Below are 23,203 nucleotides of genomic sequence, written 5' to 3'. Positions count from 1 at the left end.
CCTACCCCTGTCCTTCAAGAGAGGGTTGCGGCTATGCTTGGTGTCCTGGCGGTGTGTGCAGTCTCTGGGGGTTTATTACAGACCCTTGAGGGCCTAGTTTTCCTGTAAGACCCCAGGGTGCAGGCCCAGGTTGCTTCCAACCTGTAGAGGTGACAGCAGCCATGTCCTCATGTGTTTCTTAAGCAACTAGTAACAGAAATCAAAAGTGGAAGTAAATCTAGTATTGTGCAACCATCTCTGTAAATGTGCCTATCACTTCACCAGCGGTATAAAGCGCTATGTAAATGCAACTAAAATACAGTAGGAGTTTCGTTAAATCAGATATTATATCGGTGATTTACTATGTAGTTCATTTAAAGTACTTTACAAAATGTGCAAAAATAGAGAAGCAAGTGTCCGTTTTCTCCTTATTTACACAGGAGCAAAATCATTGATGGCCGTTGCTGCGTGGAATTGTGCCATGGCGCCTCTAGGACGCTGTCCGCTGCGTTGCTTTACGTGGCCAAACTCCTAACTTCTCGATTGCACCCCAGTTTTATGCTCTGCCTCTCTAATCTGATTATTCAAATGCATATGGCTGTTATGCTGACATGTTATTAGAGTTTGTAAAGCGTGTGTATGCTCAGGGCTTCAAGGCGCTGTAGAGGATAACAGCACAACCTGTAACTGATAACACAAGAAAGGGTTATTGGTTATGAAGAAAAGTCTGTATTTTTTCTAAGTGAAAAGCAAGCAGGATTGGAACAAAATTCGAAAGTGAAATGTATCTGATTTTCTCTTGAAAGGCGGAAATTGATCGGTGGACCTGCCATAGAGTGCACTTGGGATCCGGATCTTTAATTTTGTGGCAAGAAAAGGGGCGGAGTGTATTTATTTATTGAGTTTTATAAAGCATGTGCATGACCTAGGGGTATGAGAGCGCTGTGCAAAAAACATATTATTGACAGTTTTATGTTTTGAGTACATGTCTAGAGAGTATATGTACAGTGGTTAGATGTAGGAGAAGCTTTGATTATAAGTACAGCTATGGAGCAAGTTACAATGTATAGATATATGAGAGAGAGTTTTACATCTAAGTACAACTATGGCGACCATTAACAATGCTGCGATAGGGAGAGATAGTCAGTTCATCACGCTTCTCGAAGGATGCATGAGAGGGTTTCGTGCGGAATCCCAGAGGCAGTGAGTTTCATATCCAAGGAGCATTTCTGGTAAGAGCGCGAGTAGGGAACTCTTTCATTAGTCTAGAAGGCTCAAGGAGTAATGTGTCTGAGCTTCCTAGGATGTGGCTGCCTCCAGAGTGGGTGAATTTGTCAGCAAGATACTTGGGGGTCTCTAGGTGAAACATTTTGTGAGTAATGCAAGCCACTTTGGGAATGCATTGGACTTCAATCGGTGGCCACCACACCGTGATTTGTAAGTCTGGCTTCCAAGATTAGACGTGCATCTGTATTGATTGTGGCCTTTGGTGGAAGGTGAGATTTCGGTGTGCCGGCTAGAGTCACGTTACCATAGTCAAACCAAGATTAAACAAAGTACCTGTACAATATTTTGAAGGTCTGTTGGTGAGGTGAAAGGTTTCATATTTTTTATGAGTCTGAGTTGGTTTAGTCCACTGAGCTGTCAGAGGAGCTCTCGTAATAGCCAGGTAGTGATGTTGAAAATGAGAGCATGTCCATAGATTCATTAGTCAACGACTGTTTTATCGGCTTGATCTTATCTGTGAAGAATTTAGAGAACTCCTCACATCTCTCACGTAAGGGGTTTGAGACCGTCTCGTTTGAGGGTTGGTTTGTTGTCTGTTAATGTTGAAGAGTTTACTTGGACTGTTTTTGCTATGTCTAGTTGTGATCTGAGGAAGCAGGATTTTGCTTTGAAGATGAGTTTTTGGTATGTGTTTCCTTCACGTCACAGGAGAGTTAGATGGTTGTTGATAGATTCGAGTCTCCATCTTGTTGCCATCATTCTGAGCTGCCTCGTCTCGTTATTGAGATCCTTGTTGAACCAGGAGCAAGAGGGTTTGTTTCTTTGCCTCTGTAGTTTCAGTGGTGCTGGCTTTTGGAGTATATCAGACATAGAAGTGTTGTAGAAGGTGGTTAAGGTGTCCACTACGTGCGCATTGATGGAGGTTTCATGAATAGGCCTGTGCCCAGTGGTCGAAGCTTTAAACTGTATGTTTTCAGAGTTGGTAGCCAATGGAGGCTGTTAAGAATGCGAGCCATGTGGTACCTATGTTTGGCTCCATGTAGGAGGCGGGCAGTGGCGTTCTGCATTCGCTGGTGTTTTCTGTTAAATTGTTTAATATTAAGTACAGCTATTTAAAATGCTTTGGGCTGGATAATTGCTGGAGAGAGTATTATCACCGATGTATTTTTTTTTCACTCCAAGTTGTGAATACTTTTTGGGGGACACTAACTTGTTTGTGTTCTGTCTGAATACATCACAGTAGAGGCACTGGGGAGATAAACCCATTACTTCCTCCTCCAGCTTGTTCAAGAGCATCATTAAAGACCTGAAATGCCGACCAACCACCAAAAAGCAACTATTGTGGCGCCAGTTGGGCCAGTGCAGGTTTTTCTCGTTTTGAAGTAAGCGGAGGCCACAGCAGTGCTCTTTCTGGGGGTGTCTGCAGGGGAAACCCTTGTAGTCACACTTTCGTCAAAGGTGTTGACCTCAGGATTACCCAAATGCTGCTGCTTTAAATCAGAGCGTGTGTGAGGCCGTGCCTAACATTTTTGGGGGGATCTGGTTGGTCCTTCACATACTGTGAGAGAATGAAGAGCTCCTGCACCTGGGTAATTCCCGATCCGAGACCTTCGGGTAGGTCACGTTCGCTTTGTGCTTTTGTTGTACTTGAGGGAGGACACACACGTTGACAGCTTGGACTTGTGAGGAAAGACGCAAACGCTGACAGCCCGCTGGGAAATGAGGTCCATTTGTGGGTGCGGCTGAGAGGGCTATGATTGACAGGCAGCAGAGCTTCCGTCGCCTCCCCTCCGTGACGTTCGTTTGTGCCATGGCCCTAATGTAAAAGTAAAGAGAGGGCTTTCCCTCGCCCCTTTTTTTTTTTTTTACCAAAAACCGTCATTACTGAGGTGTAGCGATCCTCCCACATACCTGGGCCTTGGTGCACTGCAACTGCTGCACTGTTGAAAGTGTCGCCCCCTGTCTGCTAACCTCTTTCCCCGTTCCAATAGTGCTTCGAAGTAACCAGAAAGAGGAAGGAAACACATAGTGTTCTCTACACACTTTCATGACTCCCCTCTCACCCCCCTTGCCTTGGAGCGTGCGTCTGTTGCATCCTTCATCCTGTTTCCCATGGCCTCGCCGCTTCTCCTCCACTCCTGGTCCCCACGTTCTTGTGCACTATGGATCGTATTCGGACGTGTGCAGTGACACCCGACCTTTAAACCTGACTAGCACCATAAAGGCATCGGGCACCGAAGGGAAATCTTCGCAGGCATTTTAGTGTCTGCGGCCGGGTTTCACGTGGCTGCACATTTTGTGAGTGGGTGTGGAGGGAGCCCTGCAGCTGGCTCCAGGAGCCGGCAGCAGGTGATGAGCCCTGGCTGTCCTGCGCCTGTTCCCTCGCCGGCCGCAGGGCGGCAGCACCGGCGGTCGGAGCCCTGGAGGAGGCTGCCCGGTGGCCAGGCTGGGACAGACGGCAGTGCAGCTAGCGCGGCTGTCAATGCTGCCTTAGGAGCCGTGCCCAGCCCAGCCGCCACCGGACCGAGGGGAGAGCCACGCAGGGACGGTGCCCTCCGCGCAGACGTGAACAGGTACCCTCACACCTCGCCGCTCTCACTGTGCGCGGGGGCGCAAGGCAGTCTAGTGCTGCTGCACCCCTGATCCCATCCATACGCACGCCCCTTTCCTCCCTCTTCATACAGTGGCGGGGGCTGCCCGGTGTGTGGCGTGACACTGCTCCGTGCGCCGCCTGTCAGCGGTGTGTGCCTGCTTGCGTCAGGGGGCAGTGACTGACAGCAGTTTGATGTGCACGGGTGCAGGCAGGTTTCAGGCTCCGGCTGGTTATGACACCGCAGGCATCTCCCCTTCAGCTCTGCCCGGCACAAGTCCCGTCGTGGGGAAGTCGCGGCTCCCTCCCTTTGTGTGCAGAGCGTGCTGCTACACGGGCAACCCCAGAGCATGGGCAGTGCCCCTGAGATGCGACTGGTCCACCCTCACTCAGGCTCTGTTCTCTAGCTAGCACCGTCTTCTTCCAGTTTCATGCAGCGCTTACGCTTGCTAACTTAACTAGTCTCTCGAGCTGGCATCACTCTTATCACGGTCACAAAACAAACTGCATTTTTTGTGTTTTTATATTACTGTGCAAACAGGAGGTGGACCAACAGCCTGTGTTCTGTACAATGGGTGCTTGTGGCCACCCCACGGGGCATTTTCTTCTCTAGTTCCTCCAGCTGTTGGGCATTCTTTTTCATTCTCTGTGAAATTAACCTACTCGTGATACACTGGTGTCACATGGGCAGAGACTTCATCAGGTTAAGGGATCTGTAGCAGCTTCTATAAGGGGTACGAATAACCCTATAACCAGCTTTACGCTCTCTGATCCTTTAGTAACATGCCTGGACTGGACAAGTCTGTCCACAAGGGGCAATGACTGCCCATGACTTACACACCTGCGTTGAATATCGGTGCGCTCCCTCTCTTTACATTTCTTTGTAACAGACGGGTGGTCCACAGCAGTGTCTCGTCTCCCATTGGTAGACCAAGATCACTTTACTTGTTATCGCTACATGACACGTCAGCCAGGGGGATTGTCCGGTGGGCTGAAAGTTCACGCTCGCAAAATGAGGTGTTCATGAGTTCGAGTCTGGCCAAGGCAGACTCAGCCTTCCATCCTTCCGAGGTGGATAAATTAAGTACCATGATATGGGGCCCAAAACAGTGTTTACGTGTGGTAAACAGCATCTGTACCAAATTAGCTTATGTGAGTAGCTTGTGCTGCCGGTGCATCTATTTTGAGACGCTTGTACTGCTGGTCCATGGGCTTCACTTGTGTGCTTCCACTGCTGTTTTATGTGTGGTGATGAAAACTTGCCTTGACTCCTGCCTGTGCTGTGCCTGTTCAGTGTGTGTGATTGAAGCTTGCACTGTTGCAGGCCATGCTGGACCTGTTTTATGTGTGGTGATGAAAGCTTGCCTTGCCTCCTGCCTGTGCTGTGTCATTTCAGTGTGTGTGATTGAAGCTTGCACTGTTGCAGGCTATGCTGGACCTGTTTTATGTGTGGTGATGAACGCTTGCCTTGCCTCCTGCCTGTGCTGTGTACGATCAGTTTGTGTGTTTGAAGCTTGCACTGCTGAAGGCCTTGCTGGACCTGTTTTATGTGTGGTGATAGAAGCTTGCCCACTCCCCTGCCTGTGTTGTATCTGTTCAGTGTGTGATTGAAGCTTTCAGTGTGGCAGGCCATGCTGGATTTGTTTTATTTGTGGTTAGGGAAGCTTGCCTTGCCCACATGCCTGTTCTTTATCTGTCCAGTGTGGGATTGAAGCTTGCACTGCTGCAATCGGTGATGTAACTACTTTGTGTTAGCAAATCTTGGACTGCTGTTGCATGTGATGTGCCTGTGAATGAGGCCTGCTTGGCAACTGCACATGCTCTGCCTGTCTGTTGGGGAAACTTATTTTGCTTGTGCCCAGGCTCCACCTGTTCTGCTAGTAGGGATGCGTGTACTACTGCTCTCTGTGCTGTCACTATTTCTCAGTGAAGCTTTCACTGCTGCTGCATGAGCTGTACCCGTTCTCTCAGTGTGAGGGAAGCTTGCACCACTGCTGTATATGATCCATCTAGTGTGTGCCTGTGAGGGAGTGGTGTCTTGTTACTGCCTGTATTCAACTTGTACTTTGAGTAAGGAAGCCCGTACTGCAGCCGCCTGTACTGTACTATTTTGTCAATGCCGTTTAGGTGGTTGGACCCAGTAGGGTTGAGTACCTTCGGATGGATATTTCGGGTGCATCCTTCCTGTGGACAGATCTTGGTAGGTTAATTATAGCAAGCCTAAGAAGACCCTCAGATTACCATCTTTGGTTGAGACCCTGTAGCCATACATATTTGCTAGTATCCTGATATCTGGATCAGTCACGCTTGAAACCATAACATTAGCTTCACCTATGAGATGTATATGTTTGAGGTGCCTGCTGATCCCCGCACCCTTTTGGAGTCCTGTTAACCCACCCGGTTCCCTCCCAGCAGAGAGGGCCACATGCTGGCACCTGGGGTTCTTTCTTGGCAGCAAGCTATCACTAGAACTCCATATTAACAAGCTGTCACAAATGGCACACTTCCATCTCTAGCAACATATAACCAGTACGGGGACTTGAATGCAGTGTGCACTGTTCACTTTAACCCAATTAAATAATTTATCACATTATAAATCACAGTCTACTTGTTACTTCATTTTATGTTATGTTAGCGAACCTTATAAAGCGCATGGTTACACTTAGAACAGTGTGTCCCCGCACAATGCATTTGATTATTCATTTATTCTTCTACTTCATTGTGTTTGGTACCATACTATTAGTACCTCATACATATACTTGACAAAAAAATCTTAATATCATAAGTTTCCCCATACATGTTTTAACATCAATGTATAATCATACATTTTTTTGTGCTACACAAAATATATGTTCTGTTCCTTTTCATGCCTGATGCATTTGGAGACAGCAAGGTCCCTACCTCTGGGGCATATCTCGTGAGGTGCCACTGGGTAGAAGATCCGTGAATTTTGCGTAACACATCAACCTTTTAAGGAGTTTTAAGTATTTTTCTATATTATTGCTGCCACGTAATCTCTCAATTCCTGTCGGTACTATCAAGCGCCCTATACTCCCAAACTGAACCTCTGCCATAAAAAAGAATAAACACTTCTTTTCCTACGTTCAACTGAGGAAAGCTGTTCAAACACTAGTTATTTCCAGATTAGAAACGGGCAGTGTGATCCTAGCTGACCCTAGCTGCCCTTCCAGAGAGCGCCCTGCTAGCTCTAAATTCGGTCCTTCATTCCTCAGCTAGGTTGATCACTGACAAAAGTAAATTTGACCAGATCACCCCAATCCTGAAGGACCGTCGCTGGCTTCCACTATAGGCTCAAGTGAAATTCGAACTCTATTGCTTAACCATCAAAGCCTTACACAATGACATCTCCAAGTACATTTTGATCTACTGAAATTCTTTGGCTGTGCAAGAAAATCCAGAAGCTAAGACTTCCTTATGTTAGAGCCCCCAAAAATTAAAACCGCAGAATCTCAAAAATCAATACTTTTGTGGATCTGCGCCTGCTATCTGGAACAACCTTCCAATCCAGTTAAAAATGGCACCTGACCTTTCGGAGGAGACTGTTGACTTGTCTTTTTACAAGGTGCTTTGAAGTTGTACTGAATCGACTTGCGCTACTCCGGATCCTTTTGTATGGTTCGTGGACGGTGGAACTACCTACTCGAACCCTCAATTACTCACCTCACCCATGTCTAAAAGCACCACATGTTTAGCTTGATCCTCATGTGCACGCTTAATTGTGTACACTAACATCTCCCACCCTCATCCTGCTCACTTGATTTCCATTTCCATTCTGTTCCTATTTAGGTTGATTTGTGATTGATGTTGTGTTAGCATATTTATATCATACGTAGCTTATGTTCGATGTACAGCACCCTAATACCACCCAGTGAAGTGGTGCTAGAAAAACAAAATAACATAAATAATCAATAAATTGTGCCAGTACCACCATCATATAACAGGGATATGCACATCTCTACCTCTCCTTTTTGTCTATCTCTTTCTTTCGCTCTTTCTCCCACCCTCCCTTTTAACCCCCTGCACCCAGAGTTAAATGTCTTTTTTCGCACATAATATCTCGTTCCAATTGGTGTCCAATGCTCAGCTCCCGCTTGCTGCTTGACTCCTAGTTTGAACTGCATGAGAGTTGCAGTGATTCACTCAATGTCATACATTCACCCCAGTACAGAGATCTGGGCCTAAATCCATCGTTATTTTTCTCCCCAATCCGTTCCAGTTTGATGTGGGTCTCGGGCTCACTGTGCCACTGGATTCAAGCTTGCCTGGCAGATGAGGGGTGATGCCTTGAAACTGGTCCCAGGATGCTTGTTTCCGGTCCAGGGAGGACCTAGCTTGGCAGTTCTGTCTGGACTTTTCCCAAGAGGCACAGGTCAAGATTGATTTACATATGGCTGGGTCTATACTCGGGTGACGTGGTGAGAAAAAGAATGATGGATTTAAACCAGATCTATTGATTGGGGGAGAATGTTCGATTTGCTCTTCATTCTGTCCATCATCTGTATGTCTTTAACCAGTGGCGGCTTCAACTATAAAACTATAAAAATATGGTGAGGCGCTACGATGCCAAACTCACCATATCCTGCAACCCCAGGTGCGCATTTCTCTCCTCAATCAGCATCCACGAGCAGGAAAGGGAAGGACTTCCTGCCTGCTCAGTGGACACCAATACAACCAATCCTGGAGCTGCTTCATGGTAAGAGCAGCTCCAGGATTGATAGGAGCAGACTAACCCAGTGCTCATTTTGAGACTGGGAGCCTGTGTCAGCAATCCCCTGGCTGTTTTACAGTCCGGGGATTGCTGGGTTTACAGTGCGCATGTCGGATTTGCAGTAGCAATAGCCCAGCCCAAACCAACATGCGCACTGCAGGGGCAGCTGTAATCCTGCAATTGCAGGATTCCGCCCCGCCCCCTACCCTTGCACTGCGGCATTTAAGTAAAATGGCATTGACATGCCATTTTACTCATTTGTGTGTGCCTGCTGGACTCGCAGCAGGTGGGGCAACGCTCCTCCACTCAAACGGAGGAGCTGCCCCTGGTCTCAACCAGTCACCATGCAGTTCAAGCCCAATGATTACTGTGTTACTCGCTCCGTGTTGTCAATAATATTCTCTAAGTGTGCCTGTAGCTTTGATGCATTGACTTACAGTGCTCTGCTTCCGAGCAGTGCACCACGATTTCAAACCCTAGCCCACTAACAGAGCTTTAGTACACCTGCCCAGCAAGGAGCACCACCTGTGTATATTTCACAGACCACGTATGGGCCACCTGCCCATCCTACAAGCACTGCTTTGTTTCTGTGTTACTTGAAGTGTCTGCATCTCCATGCTCTTGACGTGATGGGGACAATTTCAGGTGGGTCACTGCCGAAATGCTGCAGGTTGAGTTGCCCCTGGTATTGGAGGGAGTGGAGGATGGGGAGAGGAAAGTGTTGTAAGCCTGAGAGGAAATGGCGGGCCAGAATGCGCACCTATGACATACCCTGTATTCTCCTAAAGTATGAAATAGTCTTCTATGACCCAGGATTTACCCATCTAGATGTTCACCCACATGTGAACTACCATTCTTCCCTGCTGCAATAGGATATATAGACTTCCACATTCTACAGAAGTGAAAACTAAAAGAAAAAAGTAAAACACACACATCAAAAACATTAGAAGCGTCAAAACGTTCCACAAAGAAGGTTAAGCCAGCTCATCTCCTCCATTTAAAAGTTTTGGTGAGGTCCGTCAATTAGAGACTGGAAAAAAAGCAGGCAGGAGGGTCCCAAAACATGCTTTCCCCATGCAGAAAATGAACAGCATGCACTGCTTCTGACCTCATAACATGTTCTATGACATCATTGATAACATCAATGCAAATCTGAAATGACATCATTGATGACAACACTGTGCATGACGAGGCACGTGTTAATTGAATTTCTGAGGCTTTAAAAAAAATATAAAGTGAGATATTATAACCATACCGAACTATAACATCACTTTAACCTTTGTTTCTTCAGTGTGTATGTGTGTATTTATCTATCTATCTCCCTGGCCGCCCAAGCTTTTCACCATGCTTTTAGCTGAGTTTTGTCCTTCTCCTTTCTGATCTTTTATGTTTTCTCCCCTTTTTTCCTGTTTCACGTTGTCTCTCAGACATTTTATTTATTTTCTTGTTACTGTCATCTACTCAAAAATAGAATGAACAAAAGGGTGTGGCTACATAAAAAATATAAAAAGTTGTGTCCTGAAGGGCAAAGTTAAGTGTACTGGGACATAGGGCAAGGCGGCACCCCTCTGCTGCAGCAAAGAGGAGCATTTACAGTGAGAGTTACTTTGACAATTTTAACTAAACTTAAATGTCATTAAATCAACTTTATTACATCTATACCCTTGGCTCCCACAGCACTTCAGGTACAGTTTGATGAAAAGCATTTCTAATATACTATGAGTGATAGTGGACATACATAGCAGGAAAAGCTCGCTGCGCAGCATTTGTCTCATTCTTAACAAAGGAACCAGGCCCTTACCTGGAGTAGCAGCTGGGAAAAGCTAGAGGTCACCTGGAAGGTAAAGATATCTGGAGTTTGAATCACTGTTTGCATTAAAACACGTTTCGCCATCAGTAAACGTGGGTGCTTGGCTGCTTGTCAAAGTCATGGTGTAGGAACGCCCGTGAACAAGGGGCATTAACCTGAAGCGGTTATCATAACTGGTTTCCAAACAGCAATGATGCACGTTTCTAAGAAGGTAGGTGCCCATGTTATTTGCCAAAGGTAGCAACGTTTCTGTGCAAAGCAATACGAGCCCAAGGTTGCATGTATTATCCTGTCTTTTCCTCAGGATCTACCTATGTCTCCTTGCCAAGACTTGATCCACTGCAGAGTACAATTGTCTGCCTGGTCTGGACTTTGCAGATAATGAACCTGATCACCTTGGCTGAGGCCTTAGATGATGCCCAACGAGACAACATGACTTTAGACAGTGCAGACGGCAGCTGTCTGATGGGCTTTGGCATTACAAACGTTGAGACCCATTCCCCTAGCTTTGAGGTCTGAAGATGTGTCTACCCAGCTTTCACATTGTATGGCTCCAGACAACAAAGAATATTTTTTTCAGATTAGACTCGAGTTTGCGGTAGATGAACATACTTCAGCACCTTGGTAATAACCCCTGGGTGTCACCAGCGCCCCGTTAGCATGATTCTTGTGCAGATGCAGCTGCCAGCTTTATTTTAAGTTTTCATATGTTGATCTCGCCTTCTGTTAGGCTGTAACTTCTCACTGCTTGCTCCTTGGGGCTCAAACATTCCCCATCCCCATGTATGACTACAGAGAGTTCAAAAGGCAATCACAAGGTTAGAATTGTGTTGGAAAAAGTTGAATTCCATATAGTCAGCTGTAGCCTCTTGCCTTTGACCTCCACTTACATCCCAATTTACAATTGGAAACATCTTAGGTCTTTCTTAAAGCTGTCTGTCTGAGTTGTCCAGAGGCCCCTGTGCAAACTATGTCCACAGCACTAGCTCCAGTTCCTGTTTGGCTCAAGTTCTAGCTCCTCCCACTGGTGCCCAGGCAATTCCTGTTCCTTCTGGAAGAAAATCCTCCTTTACAACTGGAAAACTCTAATGGCGGTGTGCTTCATGAATTTATTTTTTATCTCGCAAGTTTTTATAAAATTACTTTGTTTTATTTCATTTGTAAAGCGTGTTAACTAGTATCAACATGCTACCTTACACCCACTTCAGCATGCCTTCACGCGCTGTTAATGTACAGAAAAATGACAATCAAGAGCTAGATTCAGAAAATACAGAAGAAGCAGCAAACCGAGTGATGGCATAGTAAGTGGTGAGGCATGAACTACGGTGGTGCATTTGTGTCTAGTATATTCCATGCCGGTCGGACCGACCGTCCAACCGCTGCAATATGATTCCGACTGCCGAGGCTGGGAATGTTCCTCCTCTCGTATTACAATGCAAATGCTGCTACCACAGAGGTCTCATCTACGGCGGTGCACATACCCCTTAATATGTCGCTGCAAGTGCATGCTAGATCGCAGGAAACGTGATATGTACACACATGCATGACATATGTGGGGATATGCCTTGTGCCCAATGTACCCCGTTGCTGGAGTGTGACGATCTTCAGTCCAGCCAATGGGGATACACGCCACCTATGCATTTACCTGCATTTTGGCACTCACAGGGTTGTTGTCTTGGTCCCATGGTGTAGGTGGGACCTGGAGAAAGGGATCCACGCCGTAGACTGTCGGGAGAAGCTGATTTGGGTGAGTATGCACCCCGAATCCATCGTTTCCGATGACTCGAGGCAGGCGGTCGTACAGCCACAGTCAGGTCTTCGGAAACACACATCGTAATCTGGACGGTGGTCAGAGATCCCTGTACTGCCCCATGGATGCAGTTTTTCTCCGACTGCCATCTCAGCTGTCGGAGAAAGGCTGTTGGAGTCGGCGGTCTTTCAGCGGTTGGTCAGAGTACAGAAGACATGCATCGTAATTCGACAGTCAGACCGACCGCTTCTGATGAGACCGCGGTAGTCCGACTGCCTCCGGCTGAGCCGCGGAAGCCGGTCCGAACGGCATTGTAATCAGGCCCTTAGTCACAGTTCAGTATTTAGAGGCTGTAGTGTCTTATCCAGAAGCAGCCCTCAAAATATTTTTCAGTTAAATTCTTGATACTCTGGGTACTATTTGTCTCACAACTCTCATCCTCCTTCATGAGTTGCAGACTCTGATTTCATAGTGCTTGCCATAAGGTGGATGTTCAGATCTCTAGTGCATTAACTGTGGGGATTGTTTATTCAGTGGGTGGGTACATCCTCACAAGTTCGAAGGAGAGCAATTATTTGTGGACCAAGTCACTCAGATTAAATAACTTTGGTAGCCTCACGTCTCTCCCCCTCTCATCTCCCTGCTCTCAAGAAGACATTTGCTAAATGCTGGCACACTGGACGGGAGGGTGACTGAGCGTGAAATCAGAGAACTTCTAAATGATTTTTTTTTTTAACTACCAAGAATTCTGGGCTGTTAGTGCATATGGTTTTGGTTCTCAAGACCCATGATGATGGTGACATTGGTGCACAGCATCCATGCTGGAGAAAACACTGGTGCACCTATTCCTTGGTAGAGGAAAGAATATCACACTGGTCCCTTTGTGATGGGAATGGTAGTGCACGGGCGGTAGAGGTCCACAGAGGAGAAACAATTCTTGCACAGAACCCACAGTGGAGACAATATTGCTGCACAGGCCCCATGGTGGAGAAAAGATTATTGGCAAGGACAGTTTTAGTGGGCTCAAATTAGAGAACCGTTTGTTGCATATTGTCAGTGATACAGAGACTAGTGTTGCACAGAGACCCTAATGGAGAAACCATTGTTGCACAGGGTCCACACTAGTGAATATATAGTTGCACAGAGATATTGGTGGAGAAACGCTTATTACACATTGAATGGTATAGAGGATTGTTTTACAGGAGCCAACGTAGAAAAATAATGTTACGGAGGACCCAGGACTACCTCACTGGGCTCGTACCGGAGAAAGATTGTTTCACATTGCCAGGAATGGAGACGAGATTGTTGCACAGAGCCCACGCTGTAGAAGAGATTGCTGCACTGGACCCACACTGGAGAAAAGGGAGCTGCACAGTGCCCGGAGTGGAGAACAGGTTTTTGCACAGTGCCCTGCGTGAGGAAAAGATAGCTGCACAGAGCCCACATTTAAAGAAAAGATTGTTGCACAGACACCGAGAAAAGGTTGTGGTTCAACGCAACATTGAAGAAAAGTTGATCGAACAGTGCCCGACTGAAGAACGGGGGCCCTCAGTGGAGACCAGATTGTTGCACAGTGTTCGCAGTGGAAAAGACTGTAGCACAGTGCGCACCGTGGAGCAAACATTGATGCAGTGCACCGTGTTGGAGAAAAGATGGTTACACAGGCGCAGCAGCTGAGAAAGGATTGTTGCACAGAGGCGGAACTGGAGACCAGATTGATACACAGGCGCCACAGCTGAGAAAACATTGTTGCACAGAGGAGGCACTGGAGACAAGATTGATACACAGGTGCCACAGCTGAGAAAGGATTGTTGCACAGAGGCGGAACTGGAGACAAGATTGATACACAGGCGCCACAGCTGAGAAAGGATTGTTGCACAGAGGCCGCACTGGAGACAAGATTGTTGCACAAGTGCCACAGCTGAGAAAGGATTGTTGCACAGAGGCCGCACTGGAGACAAGATTGATACACAGGCGCCACTGCTGAGAAAGGATTGTTGCACAGAGGAGGCACTGGAGACAAGATTGATACACAGGCGCCACAGCTGAGAAAGGATTGTTGCACAGAGACGGAACTGGAGACAAGATTGATACACAGGCGCCACAGCTGAGAAAGGATTGTTGCACAGAGGCCGCACTGGAGACAAGATTGATACACAGGTGCCACATTGCTGCACAGAGGTCGCACTGGAGATAAGATTGATACACAGGCGCCACAGCTGAGAAAAGATTGATGCACAGAGGCCGCACTGGAGACAAGATTGATACACACGTGCCACAGCTGAGAAAGGATTGTTGCACAGAGGCCGCACTGGAGACAAGATTGATACACAGATGCCACAGCTGAGAAAGGATTGTTGCACAGAGGCCGCACTGGAGACCAGATTGATACACAGGCGCCACAGCTGAGAAAACATTGTTGCACAGAGGAGGCACTGGAGACAAGATTGATACACAGGCGCCACAGCTGAGAAAGGATTGTTGCACAGAGGCGGAACTGGAGACAAGATTGTTGCACAGGCGCCACAGCTGAGAAAGGATTGCTGCACAGAGGCCGCACTGGAGACAAGATTGATACACAGACGCCACAGCTGAGAAAAGATTGTTGCACAGAGCCCACTTTGTAGAAGAGATTGCTGCACTGGACCCACACTGGAGAAAAGGGAGCTGCACAGTGCCCAGAGTGGAGAACAGGTTTTTGCACAGTGCCCTGCGTGAGGAAAAGATTGCTGCACAGAGCCCACATTTAAAGAAAAGATTGTTGCACAGACACCGAGAAAAGGTTGTGGTTCAACGCAACATTGAAGAAAAGTTGATCGTACAGTGCCCGACTGAAGAACAGGGCCCCTCAGTGGAGACCAGATTGTTGCACAGTGTTCACAGTGAAAAAGACTGTAGCACAGCGCGCACCGTGGAGAAAACACTGATGCAGTGCCCCGTGCTGGAGAAAAGATGGTTACACAGGTGCCACAGTTGAGAAAGGATTGTTGCACAGAGGCGGAATTGGAGACAAGATTGTTGCAGAGGCACCACAGCTGAGAAAGGATTGTTGCACAGAGGAGGCACTGGAGACAAGATTGATACACAGGCGCCACAGCTGAGAAAGGATTGTTGCACAGAGGCCGCACTGGAGACAAGATTGATACACAGGTGCCACAGCTGAGAAAGGATTGTTGCACAGAGGCGGAACTGGAGACAAGATTGATACACAGGCGCCACAGCTGAGAAAGGATTGTTGCACAGAGGCCGCACTGGAGATAGGATTGATACACAGGGGTCACAGCTGAGAAAGGATTGTTGCACAGAGGCCGCACTGGAGACAAGATTGATACACAGGGGTCACAGCTGAGAAAGGATTGTTGCACAGAGGCCGCACTGGAGACAAGATTGATACACACGTGCCACAGCTGAGAAAGGATTGTTGCACAGAGGCCGCACTGGAGACAAGATTGATACACAGATGCCACAGCTGAGAAAGGATTGTTGCACAGAGGCCGCACTGGAGACCAGATTGATACACAGGCGCCACAGCTGAGAAAACATTGTTGCACAGAGGAGGCACTGGAGACAAGATTGATACACAGGCGCCACAGCTGAGAAAGGATTGTTGCACAGAGGCGGAACTGGAGACAAGAGTGTTGCACAGGCGCCACAGCTGAGAAAGGATTGCTGCACAGAGGCCGCACTGGAGACAAGATTGATACACAGACGCCACAGCTGAGAAAAGATTGTTGCACAGAGCCCACTTTGTAGAAGAGATTGCTGCACTGGACCCACACTGGAGAAAAGGGAGCTGCACAGTGCCCAGAGTGGAGAACAGGTTTTTGCACAGTGCCCTGCGTGAGGAAAAGATAGCTGCACAGAGCCCACATTTAAAGAAAAGATTGTTGCACAGACACCGAGAAAAGGTTGTGGTTCAACGCAACATTGAAGAAAAGTTGATCGAACAGTGCCCGACTGAAGAACGGGGGCCCTCAGTGGAGACCAGATTGTTGCACAGTGTTCGCAGTGGAAAAGACTGTAGCACAGTGCGCACCGTGGAGCAAACATTGATGCAGTGCACCGTGTTGGAGAAAAGATGGTTACACAGGCGCAGCAGCTGAGAAAGGATTGTTGCACAGAGGCGGAACTGGAGACCAGATTGATACACAGGCGCCACAGCTGAGAAAACATTGTTGCACAGAGGAGGCACTGGAGACAAGATTGATACACAGGTGCCACAGCTGAGAAAGGATTGTTGCACAGAGGCGGAACTGGAGACAAGATTGATACACAGGCGCCACAGCTGAGAAAGGATTGTTGCACAGAGGCCGCACTGGAGACAAGATTGTTGCACAAGTGCCACAGCTGAGAAAGGATTGTTGCACAGAGGCCGCACTGGAGACAAGATTGATACACAGGCGCCACTGCTGAGAAAGGATTGTTGCACAGAGGAGGCACTGGAGACAAGATTGATACACAGGCGCCACAGCTGAGAAAGGATTGTTGCACAGAGACGGAACTGGAGACAAGATTGATACACAGGCGCCACAGCTGAGAAAGGATTGTTGCACAGAGGCCGCACTGGAGACAAGATTGATACACAGGTGCCACATTGCTGCACAGAGGTCGCACTGGAGATAAGATTGATACACAGGCGCCACAGCTGAGAAAAGATTGATGCACAGAGGCCGCACTGGAGACAAGATTGATACACACGTGCCACAGCTGAGAAAGGATTGTTGCACAGAGGCCGCACTGGAGACAAGATTGATACACAGATGCCACAGCTGAGAAAGGATTGTTGCACAGAGGCCGCACTGGAGACCAGATTGATACACAGGCGCCACAGCTGAGAAAACATTGTTGCACAGAGGAGGCACTGGAGACAAGATTGATACACAGGCGCCACAGCTGAGAAAGGATTGTTGCACAGAGGCGGAACTGGAGACAAGATTGTTGCACAGGCGCCACAGCTGAGAAAGGATTGCTGCACAGAGGCCGCACTGGAGACAAGATTGATACACAGACGCCACAGCTGAGAAAAGATTGTTGCACAGAGCCCACTTTGTAGAAGAGATTGCTGCACTGGACCCACACTGGAGAAAAGGGAGCTGCACAGTGCCCAGAGTGGAGAACAGGTTTTTGCACAGTGCCCTGCGTGAGGAAAAGATTGCTGCACAGAGCCCACATTTAAAGAAAAGATTGTTGCACAGACACCGAGAAAAGGTTGTGGTTCAACGCAACATTGAAGAAAAGTTGATCGTACAGTGCCCGACTGAAGAACAGGGCCCCTCAGTGGAGACCAGATTGTTGCACAGTGTTCACAGTGAAAAAGACTGTAGCACAGCGCGCACCGTGGAGAAAACACTGATGCAGTGCCCCGTGCTGGAGAAAAGATGGTTACACAGGTGCCACAGTTGAGAAAGGATTGTTGCACAGAGGCGGAATTGGAGACAAGATTGTTGCAGAGGCACCACAGCTGAGAAAGGATTGTTGCACAGAGGAGGCACTGGAGACAAGATTGATACACAGGCGCCACAGCTGAGAAAGGATTGTTGCACAGAGGCCGCACTGGAGACAAGATTGATACACAGGTGCCACAGCTGAGAAAGGATTGTTGCACAGAGGCGGAACTGGAGACAAGATTGATACACAGGCGCCACAGCTGAGAAAGGATTGTTGCACAGAGGCCGCACTGGAGACAAACAAGATTGATACACCGGCGCCACAGCTGAGAAAGGATTGTTGCACAGAGGCCGCACTGGAGACAAGATTGATACACAGGGGTCACAGCTGAGAAAGGATTGTTGCACAGAGGCCGCACTGGAGACAAGATTGATACACAGGGGTCACAGCTGAGAAAGGATTGTTGCACAGAGGCCGCACTGGAGATAGGATTGATACACAGGGGTCACAGCTGAGAAAGGATTGTTGCACAGAGGCCGCACTGGAGACAAGATTGATACACAGGGGTCACAGCTGAGAAAGTATTGTTGCACAGAGGCCGCACTGGAGACAAGATTGATACACAGGGGTCACAGCTGAGAAAGGATTGTTGCACAGAGGCCGCACTGGAGACAAGATTGATACACAGGGGTCACAGCTGAGAAAGGATTGTTGCACAGAGGCCGCACTGGAGACAAGATTGATACACAGGGGTCACAGCTGAGAAAGGATTGTTGCACAGAGGCCGCACTGGAGACAAGATTGATACACCGGCGCCACAGCTGAGAAAGGATTGTTGCACAGAGGCCGCACTGGAGACAAGATTGATACACAGGCGCCACAGCTGAGAAAGGATTGTTGCACAGAGGCCGCACTGGAGACCAGATTGATACACAGGTGCCACAGCTGAGAAAGGATTGTTGCACAGAGGCGGAACTGGAGACAAGATTGATACAAAGGCGCCACAGCTGAGAAAGGATTGTTGCACAGAGGCCGCACTGGAGACAAGATTGATACACAGGCGCCACAGCTGAGAAAGGATTGTTGCACAGAGGCCGCACTGGAGACGAGATTGATACACAGGCGCCACAGCTGAGAAAGGATTGTTGCACAGAGGCCGCACTGGAGACAAGATTGATACACAGGCGCCACTGCTGAGAAAGGATTGTTGCACAGAGACGGAACTGGAGACAAGATTGATACACCGGTGCCACAGCTGAGAAAGGATTGTTGCACAGAGGCCGCACTGGAGACAAACAAGATTGATACACCGGCGCCACAGCTGAGAAAGGATTGTTGCACAGAGGCCGCACTGGAGACAAGATTGATACACAGGCGCCACTGCTGAGAAAGGATTGTTGCACAGAGGCCGCACTGGAGACAAGATTGATACACAGGTGCCACAGCTGAGAAAGGATTGTTGCACAGAGGCCGCACTGGAGACAAGATTGATACACAGGCGCCACAGCTGAGAAAGGATTGTTGCACAGAGGAGGCACTGGAGACAAGATTGATACACAGGCGCCACAGCTGAGAAAGGATTGTTGCACAGAGGCCGCACTGGAGACAAGATTGATACACAGGCGCCACTGCTGAGAAAGGATTGTTGCACAGAGGCGGAACTGGAGACAAGATTGATACACAGGCGCCACAGCTGCGAAAGGATTCTTGCACAGAGGCCGCACTGGAGACAAGATTGTTGCACAGACGCCACAGATGAGAAAGGATTGTTGCACAGAGGCGGAACTGGAGACAAGATTGATACACAGGCGCCACAGCTGAGAAAACATTGTTGCACAGAGGAGGCACTGGAGACCAGATTGATACACAGGCGCCACAGCTGAGAAAGGATTGTTGCACAGAGGCCGCACTGGAGACAAGATTGATACACAGGCGCCACAGCTGAGAAAGGATTGTTGCACAGAGGCCGCACTGGAGACAAGATTGATACACAGGTGCCACAGCTGAGAAAGGATTGTTGCACAGAGGCGGAACTGGAGATAAGATTGATACACAGGCGCCACAGCTGAGAAAGGATTGTTGCACAGAGGCCGCACTGGAGACAAGATTGACACACAGGCGCCACAGCTGAGAAAGGATTGTTGCACAGAGGCCGCACTGGAGACGAGATTGATACACAGGCGCCACAGCTGAGAAAGGATTGTTGCACAGAGCCGAAGCGGGAGAAGATATTGTTCTACAGGCAGCTCCGTGCACAATATATTGTTACGCAGGGCCCATGGGTGAAAAAATATTGTTGCTTATTGCATGTGTTGGAGAAAGGATTCTTGCACAAGCCTCGTGGTGGCGAAAAGATTGGTGCACGTGCACCACAGCTGAGAAAAGACTGGTGTATGGAGCCCACAGTTGAGAAAATATTGTTGCACTGGAGAAAATATTGTGCCACAGGCAAAATGCTGGAGAAAATGTGTTGCACTGCGTTCGTGGTGGAGAAAACATTGCCGTACAGAGCTGGCACTGCAGAAAATATTGTTGCATGTGGCCCATTGTCCAGGAAATATGTTAATGCCGAGCACATGAAATATCAAAGTTTTTCGTGCAGGATTGCAAAGAGCCAGTGGGCGTGTGAGGTCGATCAATGACAAGGTTATGGTCACAGGGCCAATTAGTTGGAGCAAAGGGTTGATCAACGGCAATGAAGCACAGACCTAGCACTGGATTGATTTATGGCACGGGATGGATACATCACTGAGAACTGAGAATGTGCTTGTATGCGTGGCCGAGCATGGCCAATCTATAGGAGTAGTTTATTGCGCCACAGGGAATCATTTTGTAAAGGTTCTGCTGCATGGGGCTAATCATCGAAAGCGTTGTGTGGGCCCAGGGATCAATGAGTATGGAGCCCACCATTGGCAGCGCTGCACTTGGAGGAAGTCAGGGAGAACATTTGCAGAGGGATGACCATGAGGAGGTTTTGTTACACAAGATCTATCACTGAGAATGTTTTGTAACTGAGGATCAGTGACTTGCAATGTGATGCTTTGGAGAAGAGGGCGGGTACTAAGAATTTTTTGTTACTGGTTGTCAATGACTGGCTATGCTTTTGTTACTGAATGAAAATGACTGAGCGTGCTTCTGCGTAGAGGGCAGGTACTGTGAGTGTTTTGTTACTGGTTGTAATTGACTGAGCATGCTTCGGCGTAGAGGGCAGGTACTATGACTTTTGTTATTGGTTGTAATTGACTGAGCATGCTTCGGCGTAGAGGGCAGGTACTGCGAGTGTTTTGCTACTGATTGTAATTGACTGAGCATACTTTGGCGCAGAGGGCAGGTGCTGTGAGTGTTTTGTTACTGGTTGTAATTGACTGAGCGTGCGTTGGCGTAGAGGGCAGGTACTGTGAGTGTTTTGTTACTGGTTGTAATTGACTGAACGTGCGTTGGCGTAGAGGGCAGGTACTGTGAGTGTTTTGTTACTGGTTGTAATTGACTGAGCGTGCTTCGGCGTAGAGGGCAGGTACTGTGAGTGTTTTGTTACTGGTTGTAATTGACTGAGCATGCTTTGGCGCAGAGGGCAGGTACGGTGAGTGTTTTGTTACTGGTTGTAATTGACTGAGCATGCTTTGGCGTGGAGAGCAGGTACTGTGAGTATTTTGTTACTGGTTGTAATTGACTGAGCATGCTTTGGCGTAGAGGGCAGGTACTGTGAGTGTTTTGTTACTGGTTGTAATTGACTGAGCATGCTTTGGCTAGAGGGCCGGTACTGTGAGTGTTTTGTTACTGGTTGTAATTGACTGAGCATGCTTTGGTGCAGAGGGCAGGTACTGTGAGTGTTTTGTTACTGGTTGTAATTGACTGAGCATGCTTTGGTGCAGAGGGCAGGTACTGTGAGTGTTTTGTTACTGGTTGTAATTGACTGAGCATGCTTTGGTGCAGAGGGCAGGTACTGTGAGTGTTTTGTTACTGGTTGTAATTGACTGAGCATGCTTTGGCGTAGAGGGCAGGTACTGTGAGTGTTTTGTTACTGGTTGTAATTGACTGAGCATGCTTTGGTGCAGAGGGCAGGTACTGAGAGTGTTTTGTTACTGGTTGTAATTGACTGAGCATGCTTTGGCGTAGAGAGCAGGTACTGTGAGTGTTTTGTTACTGGTTGTAATTGACTGAGCGTGCTTCGGCGTAGAGGGCAGGTACTGTGAGTGTTTTGTTACTGGTTGTAATTGACTGAGCATGCTTTGGTGCAGAGGGCAGGTACTTTGAGTGTTTTGTTACTGGTTGTAATTGACTGAGCATGCTCTGGTGCAGATCACTGGACATATTTTGATGTACGTGGCAGAAATCAGTGTGTTGTAGCGCCGGGCAGTGTTTGAGAATGTATCGTTGCACAGTGCCAATTACTGGGACTGTTTTGGCGCAGAAAGTTGAACACCGACAACATTTGCACATTGCTGTTCACTGGGCATGGGAATGCACAGATCTGAACATTCCGAGTCCAGATGCACAGGTGCGACCGTGCGATCACTCATACTTTGTGCACAAGGCTGATCTTCAAAACTACACCAGATCCTTTACTTTTTGAAAGACTAAGTATGTACTGAAACTCTGCAGATCCTACTCACTTCTCGGTGACTGACTGCACTAGGACAATCCAGTTGTAATGTGTTCGTGGGCACTAACCTCCTTTCCAGCCACCCTCTAGTCCTCACCCGAATCTCACACCTGACACCTGCAGCCCATGGTAGACGGCCCTGAACACATGGGATCCTTCAAGAGAAGCCCCTGCTCTCTGCCCCTCGTCAGACGCAAGAATGCATCAGACAGGTCACAGGGTCGAGTCCCTCATGACAACAAACAGACCATTAGTGTGGGAAGCTACAGGCCTTGGCCCTGTTAGCTTTGGGATCCTAACCCTGGGCGGGGGGACGGCGGCAGAGGGTTGAATCTAGACTCCACCCTTCTTTATTCCTCCTCACCCTCCCTTTACTCATTCTCGCCTCCTGTAAACAAGCATTTCTATAAATCACACTACTCCTGTGGGGATTCTGCATACCTTTGTTTTTATTGTACTGGGGCGCTCTTGAAAGAACTCAGCCCACAGATCAAAAGAACTTTGCGCCATTTCAACTAAAATCAGTTAAATTCTGCTGAGATTTGTCGAATTTGAGCCTTTATTAAAGATCAGCAGCCAGGAGTGTAGCTATGTTTTTCATTGATAGAACTTTACTTTATTAATGGAGAGTTGCGGTTAACTACTCCTAAGACAAAGTTAGGAAAAAAATTAAAAAGAGAGACTTTCCCCTAAAAAGGCTAATCTAAATTGACGTCATTATTAGGAAACAAAACTTCAAAAAACGCTGGCACGCGCCAGTTATGGGGCAACGCAGACATAACCCCCCATCTCAACGCGTCAAGAACCTGGGTCGACACTATTGTAACCATCTGAGAAAGAGTCATTTTTAAACATGTCGTATTTTGACTTTAACTAGGCCAGCTCCCGGTTTTGCTCCACGGTTTGTGGTCTGGTCCGAGCTGCAGTACCGTGGGTGCTTGAGCCTGCTGAGCTGCTGAGAGTGCCACAGTCTCCCAACAGTAGGTTACAGACGTCTGAGGGGCTGGGCAGCGGGTGCAGAGCCAGGGTAGGACTGGCACTGAAAATGGGCCCGATCATCAAATTAAAAGGGGCCCCCATTAGCAAGCAGATCGCTAAAAAAAAACTCACCATATTTGCAAATCATG

General features: G+C 48.0%; 1 protein-coding gene across 12 annotated transcripts in view; it reads left to right on the top strand.

The window, feature by feature from the left end:
* MYO18A (myosin XVIIIA) overlaps window positions 1–23,203 on the top strand; it is a 768,001-nt gene that overhangs the window by 50,802 nt on the left and 693,996 nt on the right. For 8 of the 12 annotated variants that reach the window (XM_085649195.1, XM_085649178.1, XM_085649197.1 and 5 more), the window contains exon 1: window positions 3,657–3,779. The exons of 1 other annotated variant lie outside the window; for it this stretch is intronic. The gene's annotated coding sequence lies outside the window, so the exon portion shown is untranslated. Of the gene's footprint in view, window positions 1–3,596; window positions 3,780–23,203 lie in introns of those variants that run through there. 3 more of the 12 variants (XM_085649196.1, XM_085649193.1, XM_085649182.1) reach the window with 1 other exon arrangement.

The sequence above is a fragment of the Triturus cristatus genome, chromosome 3_2 (assembly GCF_964204655.1).
Source record: "Triturus cristatus chromosome 3_2, aTriCri1.1, whole genome shotgun sequence".
Classification (NCBI taxonomy): domain Eukaryota; kingdom Metazoa; phylum Chordata; class Amphibia; order Caudata; family Salamandridae; genus Triturus; species Triturus cristatus.
The sequence above is the reverse complement of the archived record's forward strand: the minus strand, read 5'-3'. Positions and strand labels throughout refer to the sequence as shown.